This window comes from Cupressus sempervirens, chromosome 5, assembly GCF_028749045.1.
Source record: "Cupressus sempervirens isolate cs-2001-9-10 chromosome 5, ASM2874904v1, whole genome shotgun sequence".
Classification (NCBI taxonomy): Eukaryota; Viridiplantae; Streptophyta; class Pinopsida; order Cupressales; family Cupressaceae; genus Cupressus; species Cupressus sempervirens.
The window spans coordinates 1,010,512,448-1,010,540,367 of NC_143122.1; positions in this window are offsets into that span (position 1 = coordinate 1,010,512,448).

A 27,920-nucleotide genomic window follows, 5' to 3' on the forward strand; every position below is an offset into this window, starting at 1 on the left:
ACGAGCTTACAAAAAAGAGCTTGATCACGTGAATATAACACATTGGTTGGGAATAAAATAATCATGACAAAACAACATCACATAAAGCATCACAAAAATAACCACTTCCCAAGCCTCTGGTAAACATGTCTATCTGGTCAAACTACTAGGTTTCCCCTAACCCACCATAAAATAAAACATGACATCTCGACATGCATTTAAAACAAGTGTAGTTATTTAGTCTTTTTTTTAATAGTATGATTCCATAAAAATTGATTTGTGTCAAATTCAAGTTTACATTTCATAATCATTCATAGTTGGATAAAGGTTATCAATCATGCAATATTATCATATTATTAGTTTATATAATCATAAATCATGAATGATTTAATTAATAACATAAATATATATTATTAGATTAAATCCTTAATATCAATTTCATTTCTAAAATATTAATTTGACTTCTATTTAAGTCTAATATTAATATTTATTTTTCCTTTAATCCATAATGCAACTCAAGATAACTCAAACTTGAAATTATAATTATAATTAAACTATTTACAATTTCTCTCATAATATTTAAATATTCATAACTAGATGATTATATAGTTAACTCAACTATAACTCTTCTTAAAATATAGCTATGTTACAAATATATATTTGTTAACTTACAACTCCACTTGCATTAATAAATATATTACAAGTTATAACCCACTTAGAGTTTTTTTAAATAATTAATATTAAAAACCCACTTATAAGAAAATAAGTAGTATTTATTTATTTAATTTTAAAAATGAATAAATAGTATTTTTTTAATTAATAATTTTTTAATTTCCAAAATTAATAATTAATCATTTAAAAAAGTTTTTATTTTTTTAATAAAAATATGAAAATTAAATTATAATTCTACAAAATTAAAATAAACATTCAATTAGCATTTTTGTATGCCTTTGATCTCTCAAATCATGCAACCATAATAATTAGTTTTCTATATTTAGTATATTTATTTTTACATGCATGTATAAGTTTAGCTACAACATGCTTTTCTCTCAATTAATCTTTTGCTTTTCCAATAAATTTTGCAATTAAATTATTTTAGATATAAGAAGAATATTTATTTTTATTTAGAAAACTCATGATCGAATATGACATGATGAATGTAAGTTCAATTTGTTGTTTTCTTCCAATTTTCTGTAAACAAATTAGAAAAGGTTTTAAAAGAATATAGTCATAATAATTTTCTACAACTTTCCTCAGCCACATTTTCTTGATTAATAAGTTTTCCTTTTAAAAATCTACAACATAATTTTTATTCAAAAATTAATACAATGAATTAATAAGTGTTATGCAAGCACCCAAAAAGACACAAAGTAGACAAATCTTTCAATAAAATTCTACAATAGGTTTTCAAACCCTACCTCAAAAGAAAAGTTAAAATCTAAGACAACTTGTGAATGCATGCAAATCAAAACCCTCTGAAACTTTCAACAATTCTTTTGCTCCAATTTCAAATTTTGCTCCCCAAAACCTATGTGTGGAAAATGAGCTCTAATCTCTAAATAAAGAATTTCTCAACCTAGGGTTATGGTTTTACGAAATGCAAAAGTCTTTCTTTTTATTATTTTAATTTATTTAATTCTTTGTGCATACTTTTTTACGTTTTAATTATAATAAAATTTATTTAAATTATTCTCACTTGTATTTATTAAATAATAAGAAGTAATTAGAAAGTATATTTATTAATTTAACTAATAATAATATTTAGAGTTCATTTTAAAAATGAAACTTCTAAATTAATTATTATTAAATTAAATAAATATAATTATGTCAAATTTGAACTTTTAATTAAATCTTTAAATTTATTTCCTCTATTAATTAATTTCTTAATTAATTAAATATAATTAAAACTTAATTTTTCTTTATAAGTTTTTCGTTAAATTAAATCATTTAATAATATCTTTATTTGATTTAATTATAACTAAAAATCATAATAGACCCACAAACTAAATAAGAAAACTCATCTAACAGACAAAGCACAAAATCAAACTCAAAGGGTCAAAATCTCAAATTCACGTCACTTGACGAATTTAGAAGGGTACATAACTCAAATACTTGTTCTATATTCTAGGACACTTGGCTCAGGGTTAGGATTTGGACTTGAGAACTATCTCCCCTCTTTTATCGTTGAGATATTGTGATAAGACATGTTCATCTTGACAATTCAGGGAAGTTGATGCCCAGTACATGCAATTTGCATAAAAGCCAAACAATTACATATGTATATATATCTAAACTAAATAGGCAGTGGCGAGGAGTGGTACATCATGTAGATCCTAACTAGCAGGTGACTACGACTATCTCCCTCAACCACATCAGAAATTTCAAATATAAAGTAAAACATACATGTACATCATACACATGCAAGTATGGGATAAATAACCATAAAAGCCACATATAAATCATCCATCTAAATATCATCATGAAATAATTGAAATCACTATATGAACATACAAAGCATCATCATTCGAAAGAATAAAAATGAATATATGAAATAACTAAGTATCAAGTAGCTCATCAAATATATAAGCTAAGTATGAAATAACATCAATCAAATCAGGTAACCAAGTACCACTAAATCAAATCATATAACCATGAAAATTGGCCTAAAAGAATTGGGCAATATAACAAAAAAATAAACTAAGGGTAGGCACTACACTCTATATCAAGATATCCCAAGGAGGAATTACATGTCTTATCAATAGAACAATCAATCTAAATGGCTACCCCCACCAACACAGAGCATCCTGCATCATCCAATAATCAAGCTGCTATGTGCGATTTCCATCTAACAACAGATCATGATGGTGCAAGCTGTCCTGAGATGGCCAAGTTTATGCAAATGCATTTGAGTAGAGAGAAAATTGAAGAGTATGTGGCCCTTGAAGAAACAATAGAGCCAACCTTTGGAACCTCTTCAATAAACTTTCTAAAACATGAATTAGATGGTGAAAAGGCTGAAGATATTAACAACCATTCTTGCAATGCATCTACACCAAATTGGAGGCAGAGACTAGAAGAGAAGTGGGGTAAAAAGCCCAAAGATAAAGCCATTAATGAAACTTCTAAACATATCTTGTCACGTAAGCACACTCTAGAAGAGCCTTTACAAGAAAAGGAGATAGATAAAGCCAAGTCTTCCCCCATTGTTGAAGATTGTTTTAATTTTATTGATCATTGAAAGAAGACCAAAGTGCAATTTTTTTAACTGCAGTAATTGAAAGCCAATCCACATTAGTTAGATAGGATGATTCAGTGTGTTGGAAAAGGAAAAGACATGCCTAAAATTACTATCAACCATGAATTAGGGGTACTCTAGAAGAAGAAAATTTAGAAGAATTCATGACCGAGGAAGAATCATTTTTTCTCCTCTTTATCACATAAACCTGATCCATTCTATGTTTCCCTCTATATAGTTGGTTGCAAGTTAAGCAATTGTATAATTGATTTCGGTGCATCTGATAATGTTATGCCTTCAAAGGTGGCCCATGCCCAAGTCTCTCTTTAAACAAACCATTAGGGAGAGTGTATTCTATGGAGGCAAAACAAGTTTTGTTGGTTGGTTAATTAAAAGACACTCAAGTAGCTCTTGCGACACATCCTGAAAGAAATTAAAATTGAATATAGTGGTCATTGATATTCTACCCAGTTATGGGATGCTATTGAGTAGAAGTTATTGCAGAGATCTCAAAGGTGAAATTAAGATGGACATGTCTCGTGTCTTGATTCTGGTTGGGGATAAAAAAGGTTAAACTCAATCCCGAGTCTAAAGCTAAATACACAGTCTTGAATCTGATGACCCAAGAGCTAAAATATTATATGTTGATACCAGACATGGAACATTTATGATGACATCTACTGAAGAGGATGTGACTGAACCTCTTATGCCTGACATAACCAATGAATTATGGTCAATACAATTTGACTGAAGTTCTTCTTCTTCTAGTTTGGGTACTGGAATAGTTTTAGTGTCACCTAAAGGAGAAAAGTTCCCAAAAGCTTATAAGTTGGCTTTTGAAACCACCAATAACACCGCAAAGTATGAAGCTCTTCTCCTTGGCCTCAAATATTCTAGAGAAAAAGGGATCAAACAACTCAAAGTATTGGGAGATGCAAAATTAGCTATCAACCAAGTCCAAAGGTGATATCAAATGAAAAATACAAGATTGAAGGCCTATAGAAATAGGGTGTGGGATGAGATTGAGCATTGTAATGCTTTTTCTATATCATCTATTCCTTGTGAACAAAATTCCAAAGTAGATTGGCTTGTAGTCTTTGCTTCTCTCCTTATTCCTCACCCTGAATTCAACAAAGATATTTACATGTTGGAGATGATTTATAGGCCTAACATACTAGATAATGACCAATATTGCCAAGTCTTCGATGATGATGAGAAAATCATTGCATTTATTGAGGGACAAGCTCCACTTTTTGATCTGAATTTTGAAGAATCTGATAATGTTAATGTGAAGAACTATGACCGGAAACAAGGAGATAATCCTAAAATTAGTCAGCTAAAGGGTAATGGTATTCCAAGGGGATTTGCCACTCTAGAAGGTCTTTTTGATAGAGAAGATAAAGAAAAGAAGAAAATTGAAGATTTTAAACCTTCCAATTCCTTGGATCTTGTGTCATGTCCCCTATTCAAATAATTAAAAAAAAAAAAAAAAACTTTGTTAAGGCAAGCAGGCTCCAAAAAGGTGAAATTTCGGAAAAAGAGGCTAATCTTTGGAAACCAATGGACTAATAAATAAAAATTATTATTAAATTATATTTTATTAACCCCTCTTGGACGTGAGTTAGGGTTATGCCCTCTTTAAAAGGGGTTTGGAGGCATTTTGGGCTCATTCTACAACTTGATTCTTGCTAATTTTCTTGTTGTTCTTCAGAGGCTGCCAAACCTGTGGAGAAGGAGACCCAAGAACGGGAGTTTGCAGGTTTCCAGGAAGGCTAAGGATGGGAGTTTGAAGCCATTCCATGTGCATGCTCATACAGAATTTGCCTTTGTGCTGAATAGTGCCGATTTGGGTGTTTTCGGGGTTGTTTTTGGTTTGAGTTTGGGTTTTCAGTTGAGTGTTTCATATCAGTTTGGTTTGCTGCTGTATTTTAGACTTTATGATGTTAAAATAGAGCTGAATATATGTATTGGGTCGTGATTAAACTTCTGAGATAGTTTATGAGTGTTTTTGTGGTGTTTCCGGGCATTTTTGTGTTAATTTCGGGAGCCCGATTGAGCATAGTTTGCCCTACATTTGTGAGCTGTTGTGTAAAGGCTATACAAATCTAGAAATGTCATTTTGTAGGCTGTTATGTTGCTGAAATTTCTGTAAAAATGTCCATTTTCAGATTTATTAATAATTTGTGAAGTTGTGAAGTTTTTGGCACTAATTTGGACATACCCGATTTGGGTTTTATTGGGAAATTGGCAGATCTTTGTAATATTGGTTGTTTGATTTTAAAGTTCTGATTTGAGGCTAGAAATATCATAAAAAATTAGTAAAGGGACATTACAGTGGTATCAGAGCCGTGATCTTGCCAGCCTAAGGGTTTGTAGAAGTTGCATGTCAGTTTTGACAACTACCCAGATCTTGCATGTCATATTTTATGATTGCATGCAACTAAGTGAAAGAGGAAAAAGATATTTGCAGCGAGAAAAGAATAAAGAAATTTTGATCAAACCCCCAGTTGAAAGCAAAAGTACAAAATCCAAGGAAGAAAAAAGTATGGCTGACCCAGATGAGATGGCAAAGAAATTCTTCCAAGACATCCAAAATACTCAGAAGCAAATAGTAGATGGTTTGGCAGAAACTAGAGAGGCTTTGCGAATATTGACAGAAAAATTACAAGGAATTGCATCTATTAATGAGAAAGGGAGCACTTCAGAGGAGCCAAGAAATGGGAGATCCACACCATCTAAATCAACCAAATCTATTTTCTTGCCTGCAGATGAGCCACCAGTACCAAATCCAGCCATTAATCCAGTGGAAGAGGTTACAGGTAATTTGATTACATTAAGAGCTACTTACAATGGCTTAGATGATGACTTTCGTAGTTCAATTCCTTTTAGAGAATATGTGGATATGATGAACGCTTTGATGCCCAAGAAAGAGAACAGGAGGGAGCATGACACAAGTGGAAGAGAGCTCAAAAATAAAATAAGCAAGTTTACAACACCTACTTTTGATGGAACGAATAAAATTTCAGCTAGAGCATGGCTACACAAATTACAAACTTTCTTCACACTTAACCCCATGAAAGAGAGTGATGCTATTCAATTTGCAAGTCTACACTTGGAAGATGTAGCCTATGATTGGTGGTATCATGGAATGACTACTCAAGGTCACGATAAGGTAACTACATTTGAAGATTTCAGTCAAAGAGTGATAGATAGATTTGACCTCAACGATGATGAAGAGTACTTTAAAGAATTGTCAAAGTTGAAGCAAACCAAATCAGTTAATGAGTATATAGAAGAATTTCAAAAAGTGGCTGTTATGGTACCTGATATGAGTGAAAAGAGGATCGTTTATCTTTTTCTTGATGGTTTAGAAGATTCTGTTAAGGGTTTGGTTAAGGCTTTCTCACCCTCAACCTTACAGGAAGCTATCAAAAGAAGCTTGCAACTTGAAACTTATGTGCCTATGAAATCAATCACTAATCAAAAACCCCCAAATCTTTGGCAACATAAGGGAAATTTTCAGAAAAAGACTTTCCCAACACTACCACCAAAAGATGTGACAAATGTGGCAAAAAAGAAGGTAGATGAAGAGACTAGGAGTGAATTACGAAGGAAAAAGCTTTGTTTTACTTGTAGAGAACCATGGGTTCCAGGACATAGATGTTTGGGGAAAGGTCAAGTGCACTATATTGAAGTTGCTTCAGAATCTGATTCAGATGAGCATGAGGAATTTCATGATACTAAGGAGGAGGTAGAAGAAGAGAAAGTAAAAGAAATCAGCAAGGATGGCACTTTAGTAGCATTATCAAGAGTCCCAAGATACCATCCCTTCCGAATTCGAGGGGTACTAGCAGGGAAAAGGTTGACTGTTCTTCTTGATAGTGGGGCAACTCACAATTTTATTGATGAGGGATTTGTCATGAAAAGAGGGCTTAAAGCAGAAGATTTTGAGGGATTCAATGTTACTGTAGCTGATGGATTCACTATGCCTTGCACACGATTGGTGAAACAACTCAAGATGACCTTAGGAGATTATGAGTTATGTGATGACTTCTATGTGGTTGGTATTGGGGAGACAGATCTTGTATTGGGTGTTCAATGGTTGCACTCTATCGGAGGCTATTACATGAACCATCAAACTATGGAGTTTAAATTTCATTCCAATGGGAAAGAAGTCATATTGAGAGGGTTATCGAATGGAGCACCTAAGGCGGTCTCTGCAAAGAGGATGGAGAGGACTTTTTGAAGAGGACAAGTAACATGGGCAGCAGGAGTCATAATCCAACCAACAAGCTCTCCAAAGAATTAAGGTAATTTCCATTTTGAAATTCAAAATATTCTTGATAAGCATAGTATAGTTTTCAATGATTTGCCTCCAGGATTACCACCAGATAGAGGTTTTGAGCATGTTATAGAGTTAGAACAGGGTGCCAAACCAGTTATAACAACCCCATACTGCCATCCAAGAGGTTATAAGGAAGAAATTGAAAAAACTATTAAAGAACTCCTGGACATGGCATTCATAAGGCCTAGCTCTAGTCCATTTGCATCATCTGTGGTACTTGTCAAGAAAAAGGATGGTACAATGAGAATGTGTATAGACTACAGGGCTCTAAACAAGAAGACCATAAAAAATAGGTATCCCATACCACGCATAGATGAACTCATTGATGAGTTACATGGTGCTGTATACTTCTCAAAAATTGACTTAAGATCAGACTACCATCAAATCCGAATGAGGAGTGAAGATGTGGAAAAGACTGCTTTCAGATGTCACTATGGGCACTTTGAATTTCTTGTTATGCCATTTGGACTCACTAATGCACCTGCAACATTCCAATCTTGTATGAATAAGGTATTCAGTCAGCATCTTCGAAAATTTGTTTTGGTATTTTTTCGATGATATCTTGATATACAGTAAAACATGGGAAGAGCATCTAAAGCACATAGACACTGTTTTGGGAATCTTGGAGCAGCAATCCTTCTATGCTAAGCTATCTAAATGTGAGTTTGGTTTGACAGAGATCCTATATTTGGGACATATTATAAGCTCTAAAGGAGTACAGGTTGATCAACAAAAAATCCAGGCAATTTTGGATTGGCCTCCACCCACTAATCTTACACAGTTGAGAGGTTTCTTCGGGTTGTGTAGCTACTATAGGAGATTTGCCAAGGGATTTTCTCAGCTTGCTGCCCCCTTGACTGATTTGACAAAGAAAGGAGCTTTTGTTTGGACAGAAGAGGCACAAAAAACATTTGATAAGCTTAAGAAGGTAATGAGTTGATGCCCTGTGCTTGCAATTCCAGATTTCTCTTTACCTTTTGTTGTTGAATGTGATGCTTCTAGAGAAGGTGTAGGGGTTGTCTTAACTCAAAGAGGACATCCAATAGCATTTGAGAGTCAAAAATTAAATCAATCAGAGAAAGGGTACTCCATCTATGATAAGGAAATGTTGGCAATCATGCATGCACTTCATAAGTTTAGACAATATTTGGTATGTGGGAGATTCATTGTAAAGATAGACCATAATAGCCTCAGGTTCTTCTTGAACCAAAGGGATTTGAATGATCTTCAACAAAAATGGGTAAGCAAATTGCAAGCTTATGATTTTGATATTGAATACATGAAAGGAGAGAATAATGTGGTTGCTGATGCTCTCTCAAGAAAGCCCACTTTGTGTTCCTTATCATCTATCTCTGCTGATTGGAAAGTCTCCATAATTTTAGAGTATGCTAAAGATTCATTTGCCACCAAGATTTTGGATAAGTTAGTGGATGATAATAGGTACAAGGTTGTTGATGAATTGATTTATTACAAGAATAGGATCTTCTTAGTGCCAGGGTCAAAAACTAAGGAGAGGATATTGAAGGCCTTTCATGACACACCTTTGGCTGGTCACCAGGGATACTTCAAGACATACAGGCAAATTCGAGAGCGGTTTTCATGGAAGGGTATGAAGGAGGATGTCCTTAAACACATTAAGGAATGTATGGTATGCCAACAAAGCAAGAGTGAGCAAAATTTTCCTGCAGGGTTGTTGCAGCCACTTCCTATTCCCGAACAAAAATGGGAAAGTATTTCCATGGATTTCATCACTGGGTTGCCCAAGGTTCAAGGTAAGGATTGCATATATGTGGTGGTAGATAGACTAACTAAGTATGCACATTTCTTTCCTATCACATCTGATTTCAAGGCATCACAAGTGGCCAAATTGTTCTTCAAGGAAATTTTTAGATTACATGGTTTGCCTAGAAACATTGTTAGTGACCGGGACAGTAGATTCCTCAGCTCTTTTTGGAAGGAGCTCTTTCATTTGGCAGGAACTGAACTCACTCCCAGTACTAGCTATCACCCTCAAACAGATGGACAAACAGAGATAGTTAATAAATGGATAGAAGGATATTTGAGGAACTATGTTTCAAATCAACAACATGCTTGGGTGAAATGGTTACACCTAGGGGAGTATTGTTACAATACATCTCATCACATGTCTATTGGTATGCCTCCTTTTCGTGCTCTTTATGGTTATGATGCCCTTTCCTTTGTTGATCTAATACTTTCCGATAGCAGAGTACCCGCAGCAAGTGATTTCATCAAGCAAAGCCAAGACATAATAAGGTCCCTCAAGGATAATCTACAACATGCACAAAACCAACAAAAGATATATGCTGACAGGAAAAGGATTGAAAGATCTTTTGAGGTGGGAGATTTGGTATTTGTTAGGTTGCAGCCATATAAGCAAAGCACCTTGAAGAGGAGTGGGGCAGAGAAACTCAAGCCAAGGTTCTATGGGCCTTATAAAATCATCAAGAAGGTAGGAGAGGTAGCTTATGAATTGGAGCTCCCACCAAACAGCAAAATACATAATATTTTTCATGTATCTTGCTTAAAGAAGGTTCTAGGCCAGCAAACCATAGTATCTATAGAATTACCACCTCTTGATGATGAAGGGAAATTAGTTTTGATACCAGAAGAGATTTTGGATACAAGAGAGAAAAGGTTGAGAAATAGGAGCATCATAGAGCATTTGGTCAAATGGAAAGGATTACCACTAGAGGATGCAACTTGGGAAGGAGCACATATTCTTGAGAATTCCAACCTTCATTGCTTGAGGACAAGCAATATTTGGGAGGGGAGGACTTGTCATGTCCCCTATTCAAATAATAATAATAAAAAAAAAACTTTGTTAAGGCAGGGAGGCTCCAAAAAGGTGAAATTTCGGAAAAAGGGGCTAATCTTTGGAAACCAATGGACTAATAAATAAATTTTTTTATTAAATTATATTTTATTAACCCCTCTTGGACGTGAGTTAGGGTTATGCCCTCTTTAAAAGGGGTTTGGAGGCATTTTGGGCTCATTCTACAACTTGATTCTTGCTAATTTTCTTGTTGTTCTTCAGAGGCTGCCAAACCTGTGGAGAAGAAGACCCAAGAATGGGAGTTTGCAGGTTTTCAGGAAGGCTAAGGATGGGAGTTTGAAGCCATTCCATGTGCATGCTCATACAGAGTTTGCCTTTGTGCTGAATAGTACCGATTTGGGTGTTTTCGGGGTTGTTTTTGGTTTGAGTTTGGGTTTTCAGTTGAGTGTTTCATATCAGTTTGGTTTGCTACTGTATTTCAGACTTTATGATGTTAAAATAGAGCTGAATATATGTATTGGGTCATGATTAAACTTCTGAGATAGTTTATGAGTGTTTTTGTGGTGTTTCCGGGCATTTTTGTGTTAATTTCGGGAGCCCGATTGAGCATAGTTTGCCCTACATTTGTGAGCTGTTGTGTAAAGGCTATACAAATCTGGAAATGTTATTTTGTAGGCTGTTATGCTGCTGAAATTTCTGTAAAAATGTCCATTTTCAGATTTATTAATAATTTGTGAAGTTGTGAAGTTTTTGGCACTAATTTGGACATACCCGATTTGGGTTTTATTGGGAAATTGGCAGATCTTTGTAATATTGGTTGTTTGATTTTAAAGTTCTGATTTGAGGCTGGAAATATCATAAAAAATTAGTAAAGGGACATTACATCTTGAGAAGGTAAATATTGTCTCAGAAGAAGCTCCAAAGATGGTTCTAATCAGGAAAGAATTGTTTGTTGTCACCTAGATTGCACCCTTGTGCTGAATCTTAACTTTCAACAATCTAGTAAAATATAGGATGATCCTTGGCCTGTGGGTATGTCATGTTAAGGATCAACCTCTGGTACAAAGGGTTAGCTTCCCTTGAATCACCTCTTAAAATTCAAACTTAACTTGATGGGAAAAGGGGAAAGAGAGAAAACATAAGAAAAATTAAACTGGAAATGAAGGTGATCTACCAAAACTATAAGGTGATGCAACTTTGAATGAAACCCACAACTAGAAATGAATGTAATAGCTTGATCACAAAAAGACCCTACTAACATTAAGTGCATGAAATATAAAAAGGTGTGCGGTTTAAAAGAAGAAAACTTGTTCATAACTTTTATACCAAGAGTACACACAAATTACACTAGCTTATCTGATTAAAATACCTCCCATATGTCTTCTCAAACATCAAACTTTAAGCCAAAGATTTGTAAAAATCACACTAACTTAAAGCTAGCAACACTTGGAGGACAAATGAAAAATTAAATATAGGGCCAAAGAGGATCACTATTATATTATTTTAGAAGGAGCAAAGGCTCAAAAACTGCATCACAATATGAGACATGAGCTACAACTGAGTCTATCTTTGCAAGGAAAAAAATAATGCCTCTTGCAATGAGATAGAATGCAAGAAATCCCTAGAATAATACCAAGGAATGGGGTATAAATAGGTTCAAAACCCACAATCTACATTATCCTCAAAATTGGAAATGAATTAATGATTTCCATCAATTAGTTGAAGACTAAAAATTTTCATCCTCATGAATCATGATGCAAACTGAATCTGACATCTTCTAGAAAATTAACAGGTAGGTGTATGTAACTTGCCCTTTTTATACAATTCCTCCTACCCATAATTTTGGCAAAAATAAATCCCACCAACTCCATAATGTTTTCATTTTTGAAAATATATCTAAATGGGATGATTTATAAAAATACCACCCATTCAAATATTTATGTTTATAATAAAACACAAAATATAATTAAAATCCCCTTATACCCACCTTGGATTTGATTTATTAAAAATACCCCCTTGCACACATAAACATTCTCCCTTTCTAACACTTAGAAAAATATAACATTTCCCACTATGCATATTAAAATGCCACCCCCTTTTATGAATATTATAATGCATTTTCATATATTAATATTAAAATAAAGGAATATGAAGAGAAAATATGTCCTAGCTTGAACTCAAACTTGGACTAAAACAAGGAGGGAAAGTTTCCATTGTGACAGTGAGATGAATCAATTTCTATAGCACTCATTTGGGAAACAACATATTAATATGTATAAGACAATCTTTGTGCAATTTGACTTCTTCATTTAAGCATTTTCATGATTTTTTACCAAGGATTTGACCTACAATTTTCTTCTTTATGATGTTAATTTCATGCACATTCTTTATGCTCCTATAGCACTATTTATGGAGGCTGCAACTACATGTTGATCATAGATTGGTTTTGACAAGTGGGTGTCAACACACTTAAGTTATTTTCTTAGTTCATGCCAAACAAGTGGTACATGCTGAGCACAACATGTATTTATTATAGAGCATGTTGAGTCAATAGTGAGTGTCGAGCCACTCATGTACTGAGTCACTCAAGTGCCGAACAGACAATGTATGTTGAGTAACATAGGAGCAGAGTAAACAGTGGATGCCGAGTAATACAAATGCCAAGTCATAACATAGAGATTAGTATGTGTCGAGCATCAGAGACTTTATATGTCAAGTGACATAGTTTTGACATTTTTTTTTGCTAAGGCACAAACAACTATGTAAACCATTTTTGAGCTGACTTAAAGATGGATTACGATATTTTTGGAGATAAGGATGAATCTTAAGTTGGATTCCCAATGTAATTACATGTAGCCAATTAGAAAAAGGGAAGGTTTAAGTGACAAAATGGATGAATCACAGCTATGGATTCATACCTAACCCTAAGTCACCAAAGTCTTTTTAAGGAGGACAAACCCTAAACTATCTATGTTGCGAAGAGAGAAGTTTGCATGCACAAACAGAGCATTCATGGTGGCTAAGGAAGTATGATTGCATTGTTGAATCAGTTAGAGTAGATCAGAGGAAAGAAAAAGGATACGACAAAGAGACATTTGATCAAGGAGGATCGAGAATACATCAGTTTAGAGATGATATGTCATCAAGCAACCAAGTGTTGATTGCAAGATCAATGCTAAGACATTCTAATAGGTGATTTCAGTCAAAATCTCTTAATAGAGTAGTCCTTGTAGACACCTAAATTTGATTACACTGCTTTGATAATCCTATTTAGCTATCTCTAAAGGCATCATTAATTAAATTCCTATTTAATTAATCCTTTTCCATCCCCTAGCTGATTAATTTAATTAATCATCTATAGTCCTAATTGATAAATCAAATAACCCATTATTTATCAATTAAATCCTATTCTCCTATCTAATTCCAAAACCCTCATTTATTAAATAAATCTATTTGATAAATAAAACCCTCAAATCTAATAGCCCCTAAACTATCCTAAATCTTCCATTTAGCCTAATCCACCCCATCCACCCATACTAACCTAGCTTAGCTACTAACTCACCCACCCTCATGAATGCCATCCACTTGCACATCTCTAACATCCTTAATCTAATCCTAAACCAAGCCTAAGCCCCCCCTAACCTTGTCACATTCCCTAAGTGAGCTTAAGACTTTCCTAAGCCAAACCAAAGTCTCCTCCCTCAAAATATCCCAACCACAAAGCCTTCAATGCTCTTACATGCCCTTAAAATCTCTTACAAGCCATTATGAGGGCCATTTAAGGCCTTGAGCCTCCTTTGTTGACTCATCCTTTCCCTTTCCTCCACCCAATAACCTTGTGGCATGTGTCACTCCCTGATTGGTGCTAAACAAGCACAATCCATATGCTCCCCTTTGAATGCATCCTAGCCCTCCCTAAAGCTTTCATCTCTCCTTGCATCCTAACCCTCCATCCCTCAAGCCCTTGGCCTAGAAATTGGATCCCCTCCTAGGCCATTTTAATCACGATCCTTAAGCTAAAGTTACCATGTCAGTTTGAGAAGCCAAGTTCATACCATTTTCACATATTCACACCAAAGATCCCAAATCCATCTCCACCATTGAAGCCACTTTTGAAGCTTGAGCATACATCCCAAATCCATATCAAAGGACACCTCCCCAAATCAAGTGAGCATCCTCGTTGAGAGAGCCCATCCATGGCTCATATTCTCATTTGAGGACCTCACTTTGTCTCATCTAAAAGTTTATATTGATTTTGTTGATTAATGCTTTTGTTTCTAAATAGATTAGTATTTCTTGCTAACATATTAGTGTACACATTTTGGCATGCCCAGTGGGACCCCGCATTTGGGTCAATCTAATCATTTTTTTGTTTTGTTTGATAAACTAACAAAACTAACATTGTTCACTTGCAATTTTTTGTGTTAGGTTTGTTGATTTTGTTGTAGGTACGCAGGTCACTTTTGGGAAAATGCACTTTTGACCATCTCATCGCTTTTCACTTTAGAAGACTTCAAAACCAACAAGTTTTGCATCCCTGTGACCCCAGGAACGTGACCCTGCAACTGTGAGAACATGACTATTCTTTGGCCTGAACGCGCATCTGCGATAGCGAGTTCGATAGTCATCACAAATCAGCCTCTGCCACGTATCCTGCACTTGGCTCTGCATCCCCGCTAACTAATCCTCCAGCGAGATCGTCATTCCCACTTGCGAGAATGTTCCTGAGAGCAGTGAGATTGTTATTCCGTCTTGCAAAAATGCGAACTGTATTCTTTTCATCTATAATCGTTAATTTTTCTGCAAAACTGTCATTCTCGCGTTGTGGGAACATTGTAAAAAAAACAAACCAGTGGGATCGCTCTGTTCAAAATGAGCTCCTTGGTTTTTTTTTTTTTAAAAGTTTTCACCAGTTTTTCTTGGCATTCCTGCACCTTGGGAGGCTTGCGGGAATGCATCTCCGTGAAATCAAACTCCAGCGGGATCGCGAACCCGCTTGCAGGAACACTTGTACCCTCGCGGGAATGCTTTCTGTGTCTTAGAGTTGCATTCTGTCATTGTTTTTTATCTTTACAAATCAAAAAAATGAACTTGTATGCCTAAAAACCCCCACAAATCAAACACTTCTCTTTGGTGCTCTAAAACTAACAAACAAATCTATCTTTTGCAAGCAAATTTAGGAAAAGTCAAAATTTTAACACTTAAGAAATTCGTTAAGTTAACATAAGTCAACAAAAATCAAATTAAGTGGTTTCATTTGGACTCACCATTTTCCTAACTGCCCATCATTCTAACCATTGGTTGCAATATCAGCGCCATATAGGGATGGGTCCACTTGAAAAAGGTGTTAAGTGTTCTAATCTGATTCTACTTAATTAGTTTTTTGAGGATTTATCTTAACTTATAAGATTTCATGAATGTCCACAAATCTAGATTAGATCGATCACACTTTAAGTTTGGACTTTAAAATTGAACAAAAATTAGTTGACATGGAGGGCCTCTGGGTGCACGCTTGAAATCGAGCTCTACACACATCTTTGTTTTGGGCTTAAAACAAACTCACACTCAATCTTGAATGCCATAAAGAAAATCAATCGATACTTGATGTGGAGGGCCTTCGGGCACACAAGTTTACCTTTTGTTGACCCTAAATCTTCTTGGTGTATTTATTCTTCGATCACTTCTCTTTTGTTGGCACATTTCAAATTGGAATTAAACCTTTGCATCTTAATCACGTGTGTTTTCAAAAAGTCTAGATCAGAAAACTTAAACATCAGTTGGAAGAGAACTCTATCTTTTAGCCCAAGATCATCCAAGTCTTCTCTCCCCTTGTCATCTCTCAAGGCCATCTTGGGTGCATAAGATTAGGATCCAAAATCTTGTTTACGTTTTAGGAGGTCTGCTCGGGGATTTCATCACCCCTTGGGATGACCTCAACTCTAGCGTTTCGGCGGAGTATAAAGATCGAGAGGTGAATCCAAAGACACCTCTCTTGGGATCAAGATTTTGTCACTCAAGCTAAGCCTCAAGGAACTTTATACCCTTGAGAAGTGAAAGAGGAGACGTGGGTTACCACTCCTCTCGGCTGTGTGACATCTTTTGGTTTCATCTATGGATTTGGGCCTCACGTACCTTGCATATATCGAGGACTCCCTAGCTAAACCAAATTCCATCCTTGTAGAAAGCTTCCTAGGATGTTGGTGTGTTTGACATGCTTGCTCCAAACTTTTTTCTGCTTGTTTGTTCATAGCTTTTGAATGAATGTTTCCCAACTTTGGTCAAAATCCCAGAAAAGCAGAAATCTCCCAGCTCAAGGCATACTTAGCGTAGTCACTGCCTCATCAGAAAATCATCCAAGCTCCCTCGCCTCCACCAAATCTATCTAGTTCTTTGCTTTAGAACAATCCCAAATCTAAAGTCCATCCAAATCATCCCCCCAGCCAACTAGCAACCTAATCCAAAATCACCCAAGCCTTTAAGGAATTATTGTTACTCTGCCAAAGTTTGCTATCCAATCAATCTATCCAAATCCCTCAATCTCCCCAAGGTTATCCCTTTGACAGAGCTTTGTCTAGGGTAATCTAGCCTTGTCACTTGTCATCCCTCATCACCTTAAGCTAAAAGTTGGGATCCACAAGTGGTCAATCTCGTGTCATGCCCATAGGATCATTTGTCTATCCTCAAGTTGACACCAAAAGCCACCAATCCTGCACATAGGAAAACAAAACTCTCACTTTTTGACAGCATACCCTTGAAGTCTTCCATCCACAGGAAAGCCAAAAATCTCCAGCCAATCCTCAGGTCTGTCATGTAGCTTTGACTCTCCCTAGGAAATCTTTCATCAGCCAATCCAAAATCTGTGCTTAATCCAAATCCAACCATGAGCTTCCATGTTCATCCATATGCAAGACCCCATCCCCATCCAACTCGTCATCAAAACATGAAATGCCAACCTTATCATGATGAGTTTGGTCGCATTGTCCTTTCTCCCACTCCATCCTATTCCAATGATGATGATGATCTTGTCGAATACGACGGATATATTGAAAGCCTTAGAGATATTACTCCTAGCATCCCCCAAAATCCAAACATTCCTCCAAACTACTCCATCCTCCCTCCAAACATACCCACTAGTACTCCTTGCCATGCCTTTGACAAGGGAAATCCATTCTTATCCTCATCCTTACTTCCTCCCTATATTGTGCCCACATATTCCTCTTATACATCAATCATATCTCCATCTTCCTCTACCTACATCTCCCAGCCTCCACCACTCCAGAACAATTCTAGTAGCTACATCCCTAGTCCAAATCCACCATCCCAATCTCATCCAAATCCTCCAACCAATCCTAGTTCTACAATGCATCACCTCAATCCCCTTACTCCTTCTAGTCCAACACACTTGTCTCCAAGGAATTTTATAAGGAAACCCAAAGCAAATCCATCTCCCACACCCATCACTCCTCTTACCTCATCCTATCGCTACCATCCCTATTGCATCCACCTCACTTATCAAACCCCTTCCTTCTCCTACCTCCCATCCATTGAATCCCTCAAAATTCCATCCACATCTCCTCCTCCTAGCATTACCCAAATCCCATATAATGAACCTAATGAGTCCATCCTCCATCAACCCATCCCCATTGCAGAACCTCCTACCCATCCATCTACCTCACTTAAAGAAACCATCCATACTTCTCCTATCATACCATCCATTCCCCTCCATTCCTATCAAGATCTTGTCCAAAAGCATGTTGAAATACCCCCCAACACAACAGAAGATCCCGCCATCCCACTTATTCCCCTACATGATCCACTTTTACCATCCCCTCCATATCTGAATCCTAACATCTTACCTACTCCATCTCAAGATCCATTCCTATCACTCCATCCCTATCAAGATCCTCTCCTTCCATCTCCTCTACTTCATGATCATACATCTCCCATAATCCATGATGATAGATCCATCGAAGAAGAACTAACTATCATATATGAAGCTTCAACTCCTTTAGCTAATAATGGACTCACATCTTGTGTTCCAAATTATGAACATGATATTGAAGAAAGAAATAAAAATGTATCTATAGATGTTGGTATCCCCTCTATCCCTGCATGGTCCCAAGTCCTTCCATCTTCACCACAAAGTTCTCATCCATCTTATCCTATATCTATTTTGGGCCCTTATCCTACTCCTTATCTCCAACCCTCCATTTTGGGTCCTTATATACCTAATATGAATCCTTTATCTCCTCCATCTATCTTGGGACCTACACCTTCCCTGTTTCCATCTATTTTAGGCTCACATCCTTCATTCCCTCCATCCATTTTGGGCAATTATATGCCTCCATATCCTATATTCCAATCCATCATTCCATCCCCTCAAATCCACTGGCTAGATCATCAAAGGCACTCACCCTTGAATCCCTTCCAATCTTTAAACCCTATCATCCCATCCACAATCCCTCCATCTCCTCCATGTTGTTGTTCCCATCCCATGGCTAATAAAAACATATTGGATGCCAAAATAAAAAAGCATAAATCAAAAAATCCACAAAAATCCAAGTCTCGACATGTCCCTTCTAAGATACATGTTCAAGAAGAGGAACATTTGATCCAAATCAAAGAAAAAGTCAAGAGGCCACAAAGGCCCAAGCTGCAAAAGTCAAAAAACATGTGGATACCCAAGATGCTTATAAAAGAAATGCATCTCAAAGAAAAATCTCAATTGGCATCCATTCATGCTACTAAAAAAGCCTCATCCATCCATCCTTTATCCGGATCCCCATATATGCATCCTTCATCCTCCCAACCCACTCTTAGTCCATATGCTTCTTGTCCTAAATTTCTCATCCTCCATCTTCCAACTCTACTTTTAGTCCTAATCTTTCTCTTCCTCCATTTTCTCCTCAACTTCGCTCAATTCCATCTCTCCCACTACTTTATCACCTCTCAAGGTGTGTGCCAATGATGATCTTTCCATTTTCCTCATCCATTTACCCTCAAGCCTTATGTCTTCCCATCCATTATCTGCCAAACTCCCACCTATCTTATGTCTTCCCATCCATTATTTGCCAAACTCCCACCCACCATTCCACTTGTTCAATCCAATCCTTTTTCATCCATCCTACCAACATCTATGAGTAAAAATGCATCAAAAAAGTCAAAAAAAAAAAAAAAAAAAAATAAAGCAAAAAATAATTAAAAAAAAAAAACAAAAAAAAAAAAAAAAAAAATTGTCCAATGGTGAAAACTTGGCAATTCAGGCGCCTTGGACAAGTACCATAGTGAAAACTTGGCAAACAAGCATCATGCATAATCCCTCCATCCAAATGCTCTGTACACTTGGGGGCACGTTCCATCACGCATCATACCCATCTCATCTCACCATACCAATCACATCCTATCCATTTCACTCACCATCCTCCTTTGGATCTTGAAAGAAGTAAAGTCCACCACTAGATACATGCTTTTGGTCATCCCTTTGACATCCATTTTCCCTCAAAGTTTGTATCCACCTATCCCTAATCCACCCATCCTCCTTATCCTCTACCTCATTAACCTTTCACATCCTCACTTCCATCTATCTCCCTCATCCTCTTATTGACCAATATTCAATCCTATCGCATCCCTCATAAAAAATCCTCTTGAATAGCATAATATAACTAGGGGCACTCTATTCCTTGGAGACCATGTCGTGTCCATCTTTCCATCAATCCTTTTGGCATTCCTCTACCCAACTCCCTCTATCCACTACTTTCTTTTTCATCTATCCTTGCATCTCCCAAAATTACCTCTATCTTTCCATCACCTGGTATATCCCTTGTCATTGGTATCTAGCCCTCAGCTATCCCTCATCCTGAGCTTCCATTCGCTATCCCTCATCCTGAGCTTCCATCCGCTATCTCCTCATCCTGAGCTTTTTATTCCCACTATCTTAAGCTTTTCACAAACCATCTTCTCCTTTTGAGCTTTTCATCCCCTCTATCTCATTATCCCATGCTTTTCCTCTACCTCCTCATCCCAATCCTATCATCCACTATCTCTTCATCTTTATCTTTCCTGCCGCTATCCTATCATGCTGCACTTTTGTCTGATAATCCCTTGTACATCCTTTGATCTATCAGTTGTATATTCCTTACACATTAGTCCTTATCTTGGTCTCATTTTATACCTCTCATCTCTTCCTGTCAGTTCTTGCTTGATCACAACTTGTAGTTCTCTTCGTTAATTGCTTTAGCAAATCCTTGTACGAGATCCCTTGTCATCAAAATGTTGTCCTAAAGAGTTCTGCTTGCCTAGCTCACCCTAGTCCTTGATATTACCGATAGATCCTTGTAGGATGCATCCTTCCTCTCGTCTGATCTTGGTGCATCAGTATCCAATCCTACCAATCTCTTTGGCAAAAAGTTAACTTTTTTATGGATTTACATTTTCTTTCAATTTATTTTCTTTTCGGGGTTTCAAGCATGATTCTTAATGTATCTCTTCCAAGTGATTTGGGTTGTTCCCTCCTTACGGTCGCCATGATCTTTTATATCATGGTGTGCTACGAATGGGGCAATTCGAGTGCAAGGTCTTGATCAAGTCTTTTGTTTGTTTTTCTTTTTTGCTTGTGGGTTACCTAGTGTCGGTTCCATAGTGCCTCCTCTGGGATTCATGTGTGATGTTGGGGCAATCCTTGCGTGTTTGTTTTGAGTCAGTTCGTCAGTCCTCTGGATGGTTGGTGAAAAGGCCTTGATGTTCTTGGTAACCTTGGCAATTAACCAACAGTCCTATAGCAAATCTAGTGCTCAACTACATGGTGGTACTTCTCTTTGAAGTATCCCCCTACTCAAAACGCTTCAATGGATTCCCTTCATCTCCATTATCCCCCATCCATATCCAACATCTGTCTCTCCTACCCCAGCTTATGCATCTGTATCTCTTAGAATCAATCATCACTCTTAGCTTTAGGGATCCACAATCCTAGTCTTAGGGATCCACCAATCCAATCAATCCACCAAGCCTCATCTTTCGAGATCCAAAATCCTAGTCCTAGGGATCTTTGAAACCCATCTTCCACCAATCTGACTCTTTAAAATCCTGTTGCATCAGCTTTTATCTTCCCATCCCTCCCCTCCTAGTTTCCTTTTATAGCGCTCCACTCCTTCATCTTCTCCTCATCCCTCCCCTCAATCCTGGAACGTCTTAAGCTTGCTTCCTTTTGTGAATCTAACCTCCCTTTATCATTCTCCCATAGTGAGAGTTTGAGCTAATTTAGCCCCTTCTCTTTGCCAATCTGAGTCTCCTTGCTTATCTTGGATTCTTGTGCTTTTGAAGAAGCTGCCAGGCCTCGCCTTCTCTCCTTGCCACCTTCTTGAGGGGGGCATCTCTAAGTCTAGTCTCTCCTCTTCTTATCCGAGACTGGGGCAACCTTGTTGCTAAAGCATCTTCCTCGTGTCATCTCCGTTCAAACTTCTTTGAAATAGTGTTGTCTCAACACTATGTCAAACAGGGGCAAAATGTAGACACCTAAATTTGATTGCACTGCTTTGATAATCCTATTTAGCTATCTCTAAAGGCATCATTAATTAAATTCCTATTTAATTAATCCTTTGCCATCCCCTAGTTGATTAATTTAATTAATCATCTATAGTCCTAATTGATAAATCAAATAACCCATTATTTATCAATTAAATCCTATTCTCTTATCTAATTCCAAAATCCTCATTTATTAAATAAATCTATTTGATAAATAAAACCCTCAAATCTAATAGCCCCTAAACTATCCTAAATCTTCCATTTAGCCTAATCCACCCCATCCACCCACACTAACCTAGCTTAGCTACTAACTCACCCACCCTCATGAATGCCATCCACTTGCACATCTCTAACATCCTTAATCTAATCCTAAACCAAGCCTAATCCCCCCCTTAACCTTGTCACATTCCCTAAGTGAGCTTAAGACTTTCCTAAGCCAAACCAAAGTCTCCTCCCTCAAATATCCTAACCATAAAACTTTATCCCAACCAAAAAGCCTTCAATGCTCTTACATGCCCTTAAAAGCTCTTACAAGCCATTATGAGGGCCATTTAAGGCCTTGAGCCTCCTTTGTTGACTCATCCTTGCCCTTTCCTCCACCCAATAACCCTGTGGCATGTGTCACTCCCTGATTGGTGTTAAAAAAGCACAATCCATGTGCTCCCCTTTGAATGCATCCTAGCCCTCCCTAAAGCTTTCATCTCTCCTTGCATCCTAACCCTCCATCCCTCAAGCCCTTGGCCTAGAAATTGGATCCCCTCCCAAGCCATTTTAATCACAATCCTTAAGCTAAAGTTACCATGTCAGTTTGAGAAGCCAAGTTCATACCATTTTCACATATCCACACCAAAAATCCCAAATCCATCTCCACCATTGAAGCCACTTTTGAAGCTTGAGCATACATCCAAAATCCATATCAAAGGACACCTCCCCAAGTCAAGTGAACATCCTCATTGAGAGAGCCCATCCGTGGCTCATATTCTCATTTGAGGACCTCACTTTGTCTCATCTAAAAGTTTATATTGATTTTGTTGTTTAATGCTTTTGTTTCTAAATAGATTAGTATTTCTTACTAACATATTAGTGTACACAGTCCTAACAGGTTGTACTGAAATCCTTTAACAAGGTGCTTACTTAATTATGAGTTAAAGTCCTTTAACTAGGCACACTTCTAACAGGGTGTTGAAATCTTTTAACAGGGTAAGACCTAACAGTTTTTGTAAGCTTAAAAGAGGGAAAACCTTTCATAGGATAGATCATGTTTCATGGTCAAAACATTGTAGCCTTCATTGGATACACTTTATTACTATAGTAGTAAAGATTTGTGGGTGTCATTTTCCACCCTAGTTTTACCTTCTCATTAAAGGGTTTCTAGGTAATTATATCTAATGTTAAATGTGTGAATGTTTACTTGCTTACATGTTTTACATATACATGATTTACACGGTATTTCAATTTACTTGCTAAATGTATGAGATGGATGTGTGGTGAAAATTTTATGGGTCCTAGTGTAAACTATTGATTCACCCCCTCCCCCCGCCCCCCTTCAAAAGTTTACCTTTCCTATTGTAATTCTAACAATCGGTATCCGAGCCTTGTCCTCTAAAAGAGAAGCTTTGTAGCTTTGAGGAAAGATCTTGAAATGGGAGTCTACAAGTTTTGAAAAATTATTAAGAATCAGGGAATTGAAATATAACTCATCCTACATCAATTGGATGAAGCAAGAGAAGAACTAAGGAAATCTTTGAAGTGAGGGAAAGAAATTGCTATTGTAGAGAATGACACACAATACAAAGAGATAGACACCACTAAGCTATTTGCTAATGGAGACTCCAATGAATTTGATGTAGTAGTTGTAGATCTAATGGAAAAGAATAGAGTCCAAGCTAAGGAAATTGGAAATCTCAAGTTAGAGCAAGAATCACAAGCCATACTACTATATGAGCTGACTGAACAGAAGAAGAAAGCTATGGAAGACAAAGCCATGATTGAAGAAGAAAAAATAATTTTATGAAAAAAAATGGAAGAGAAGTCAATAGGGCTAACCAAGATTTCCAACATGCATTTGGATACTTTGAGTCAAATGATGAGTGCCAACTATGAATTGAATGTAAAAGACATTGAGATAACAACTTTGAAACTGCAGAATGAGGAATTGCAAAATATCTAAAAAGGGAAAAGGAATCTAGTGAAACTTTCAACAAACCAAATGAAGTCATCAAATACTTTGAGCAATTTTTGAGATCTCCTATATCAAATAATGATACATCTGGACTAGGATACATAAGAATTGAAAAAGGAGAGTCATCCAAAAATGCTGAAGAAAGGAACAACAAAGGTAAGAACTCTAAACCTACATGTCATAATTGTGGTAAGAAAGGACATACTACTAATGTGTGTAGGAGCAAGATCGTAAATTAGAATGTCAAATATAAGAATACAATACAGTGCCATAAGTGCAATAAGTAAGGACATCAAACAAATAAATGCAGATCCAAGATCATGCAGACACAAAAATTTGAAGGATATTGCTATAACTATCAGAAGTATGGACACAGAGCTTTTGAATGGAGATCCAAACTCATGTGGTCATCAAATAGGCAAGCAAAGGTAAGGAACAATGACAACTCTTATAATTGGGAATATAATACAAGATATAGCTATCATTATTGTTAAGAATATGGATATGTTCCTGAAAATTGTATTAGGACACACTTTCGAGGTGACTACAAAAGGCGGTTAAGTCAAACCACATGTTTTAGCTGCTTGAAGATTGGTCACATCAGTTGATATTGTCCAACAGGATCAAAGGCACCAAGTTGTGAGTTTGATAAAGGCAAAGGCAAGGCATATGTTGAACACATCAGAGATGAGATGAACAAGACATGGAAGAAAAAGGATGATTGTATCACATCAAATGGAGAAGAGATCACATCACCCAATGGGTTAGGTGATCACACCTCATCAAACTAAGCAATCAAGAGGTATGCAGGACTAATATTTAAAGGTTAAATTATACATCAATTCCAAAGGAATTTAGTATTGAAAAGATCATATAAGCATGAACAAAGATGCAATATGTTCAAGAAAATTCTTTAAGTTTTTCATGTCCCTGTCGAGTATGAAACACTTCCTATGTGTGTCGAGTAAAGTACTAGAAGATGTTGAGCTAACAGATTGGCTAGTTGATGCTGAGCTCATAGTGGTTGCCGAGCAAATAAAATGTTAATGAATGTTGAGCAAGCCCAAAACTAGTTTATGCCAAGCTTACAACTATGTAAGCACTCAACATTTATTGTAGGTGTTTCAAAGGGCATTTGATTGATTTTCAACTCATTTTTCATCATTTCAAAATTGAGAAAGAACTAGGAGAGCAAGAGATGATTAGAAAACCCATCCAAAGCAATTATAGAAGATCTAAGTAGCGATTCTACATCATTTTGTCAAATCTTATAAAGGTATTTATCAAGAGTCGAGCTTCGCAGTTTAGATTTTCATAAACCTTAGTTTCACAAAATGGCATCTAGTTCAAAGAATGTAGAGGGTAAGGAGCTTTTAATATTTTTAAATAGTTAGTAATGAAGATAAGCAACCCATTTTCAAGGCTATTCCTAACATCGCTTACAAGCAAGACCCCTCCGATGCATTATCCATGATACCACCAAATGTTTTAATGGTACAAGATGTTAGAAAGTTCTATAACTACAAAATTTGTAGCATTGGTGATATGGAGATCAAGGAAGCATACAACAGACTTTGTGATAATGGTGTTTTGAAAGAAGAATTCAAAATTGTTGAGAAGAAAGGGTTAACACAAGCCCTAGATTTTCCAAACGTGTTCAAAATTGAATGGATTAGGATAGTCCTGAGTAGAATACGTGATAGTTCATTATGGTTGGATAATGGACCTATCAAAATATCCAAGAGGATAATTCATAGGGTTACTATTTATTCAACCCTAGATCGAACTAAGACACTAAGAAGTGATTCAAAGGAAGTAATTAAGAAGAACACTGGAGCTATATGGAATAAGAGAGGCATGACTATTGATACAATTACTGATCCATTGATAGAGTTTGTTGTCAAAGTTATTTCACACAAGCTTTACCAATCTAGTAGATTAAATAGTGTGCCCTATATAGCAGTAGATGTGGGCTGTAAAATTATCAAGAAAGATCATACATATGATCTAGTAGGGCTACAACTACAACTAGTTGAGAACCTTGGAGCAATCAAAAAAACAAAGAGTACAAAATGTAAATTTGGTTCTATATTGATATGTATATTCTTTTATGTGCAAAACACTTTTCCTATGTTTGGAATAGTTGCATGGAAAACAAATAAATCAGTGGCAGTATAGATTGATGAATACATTAAGCAATTAGGAGAAAATTTTGAATTTGTGATGACAAGCTATTTTGAAGACTTCAAACAATCAATGAAGAAGAGAATGAGAATACCATTATCTCTAGTAGAAAAGCATTATGATGATGTATGTTTTCTAGTGGATGCTGACTATACTTTTGTACAAGCTGCTACACCAAGGGTGAGATGGTTGAGATCCTTAGGATATGAAATCAATGTGGATGAAGCTTATACAACTATAATAACTTTACTGGAAAAAGAGGTTGACAATAATGCAAAGGCTTTTGGAAACTATGAGATGAAAAAGTCCAAAATATCAATGGAACTAAAAACTGCTTTTGTAATTAAGAAGAAAGATAAATTGGTGAAGAAGTTGAAAGCAAAATTTGGAGAGCGTGTCGAGCATGAAGAAGAAGAAGAAGAAGAAGAAGAAGAAGAAGAAGAAGATGATGATGATGAAGAGGATAAATATTCTCAAACCCAAGCACCACTTGCACTTACACAAGGTATGGGAGAAGACCAGGGAGAAGAGGAGACTGAAGTTACTAAAGGTGCCGAGGAAGAAGAAGCCGAGGAAGCACCTACACCCACTAAACAAAAGAAGAGGAAGGCCAAGGCCCAACCTATGGAAAGGGCTAAGAAAATTGTCAAACCAAGCCAATCCAAGCCTACTACACCTACTATAAGAGCTACTGCATGTACAACTGCACAAAAGGCTAAGGAAAAGAGAAAACCAACAAAAAAGGGGGTCAAGTGCAGAAAAGGCCAAGAAGAAAATATGCGGCACAAGCAAATTTTGATGAGGAGAAAAAAGAGTCAAATGATAACAACCAATTCAAAGTGGTGAGTCACAATCCTCTATCATATCTTGAAAATCTTTGTGAAAATGTTAAGAATAGTGTAGATCTATCAGGATTTTCTCATGTAGATTTTGACAATCTTGGCAAAGTGGAGAAGAATCAAGTAGAGGAGACCATATATGCCATGATGGCGAAATTCAAGACTACCCCACTAGAGATTGCCAACTCAATGCCTAAGAATTTATATGATAGAGTTAAGCAAAAATAACACTAATGCCTAAACTTGGAAAGACAAATTAGAGAGACATCTCTTGCACAAGTCATGCTTGAACTACGTAAGGGTCAAATTGCTAAGGCTATGAAGAAATATGCAGTTAGGTCTATACTTAAATAAAAAGCCTTTAGCATTTTGCAAAATAACATTGAGGACATAGTTAAAAAGACCACACAAATGTGAAAGCTTACATATGGGTTAACTATAGTGAAGGAAGGTGAGGAAGAGCCCATAGAGGTAAAGGATGATGATAAAGAAGATGATCATGATGACACTGTTGAGGGAGGAACTAAAATGCATACAGATGACAAGATAATAGCCGAGCCAAAGAAACAAGAAGAATAGAGTGTGCAAGACACACAATTGCCTAGTATCAACCCCCAACATGAAACGAATGAGAACACTGAAACAATAACTGTTAAGGATGTTTCTAATGTCATAGCTCAGAACATCAATCCCCTTTCAGAGGAATATCTCAAAAAGATACTAGATTGGTCTACATTATAGGAAAAACTATGTGAACTATAGTAGTGAAGGACATAACACAACACATTAGATAAGGAGATCAATTTAAGGCATTGAAGACACGAGATCCATAAACAAATTGT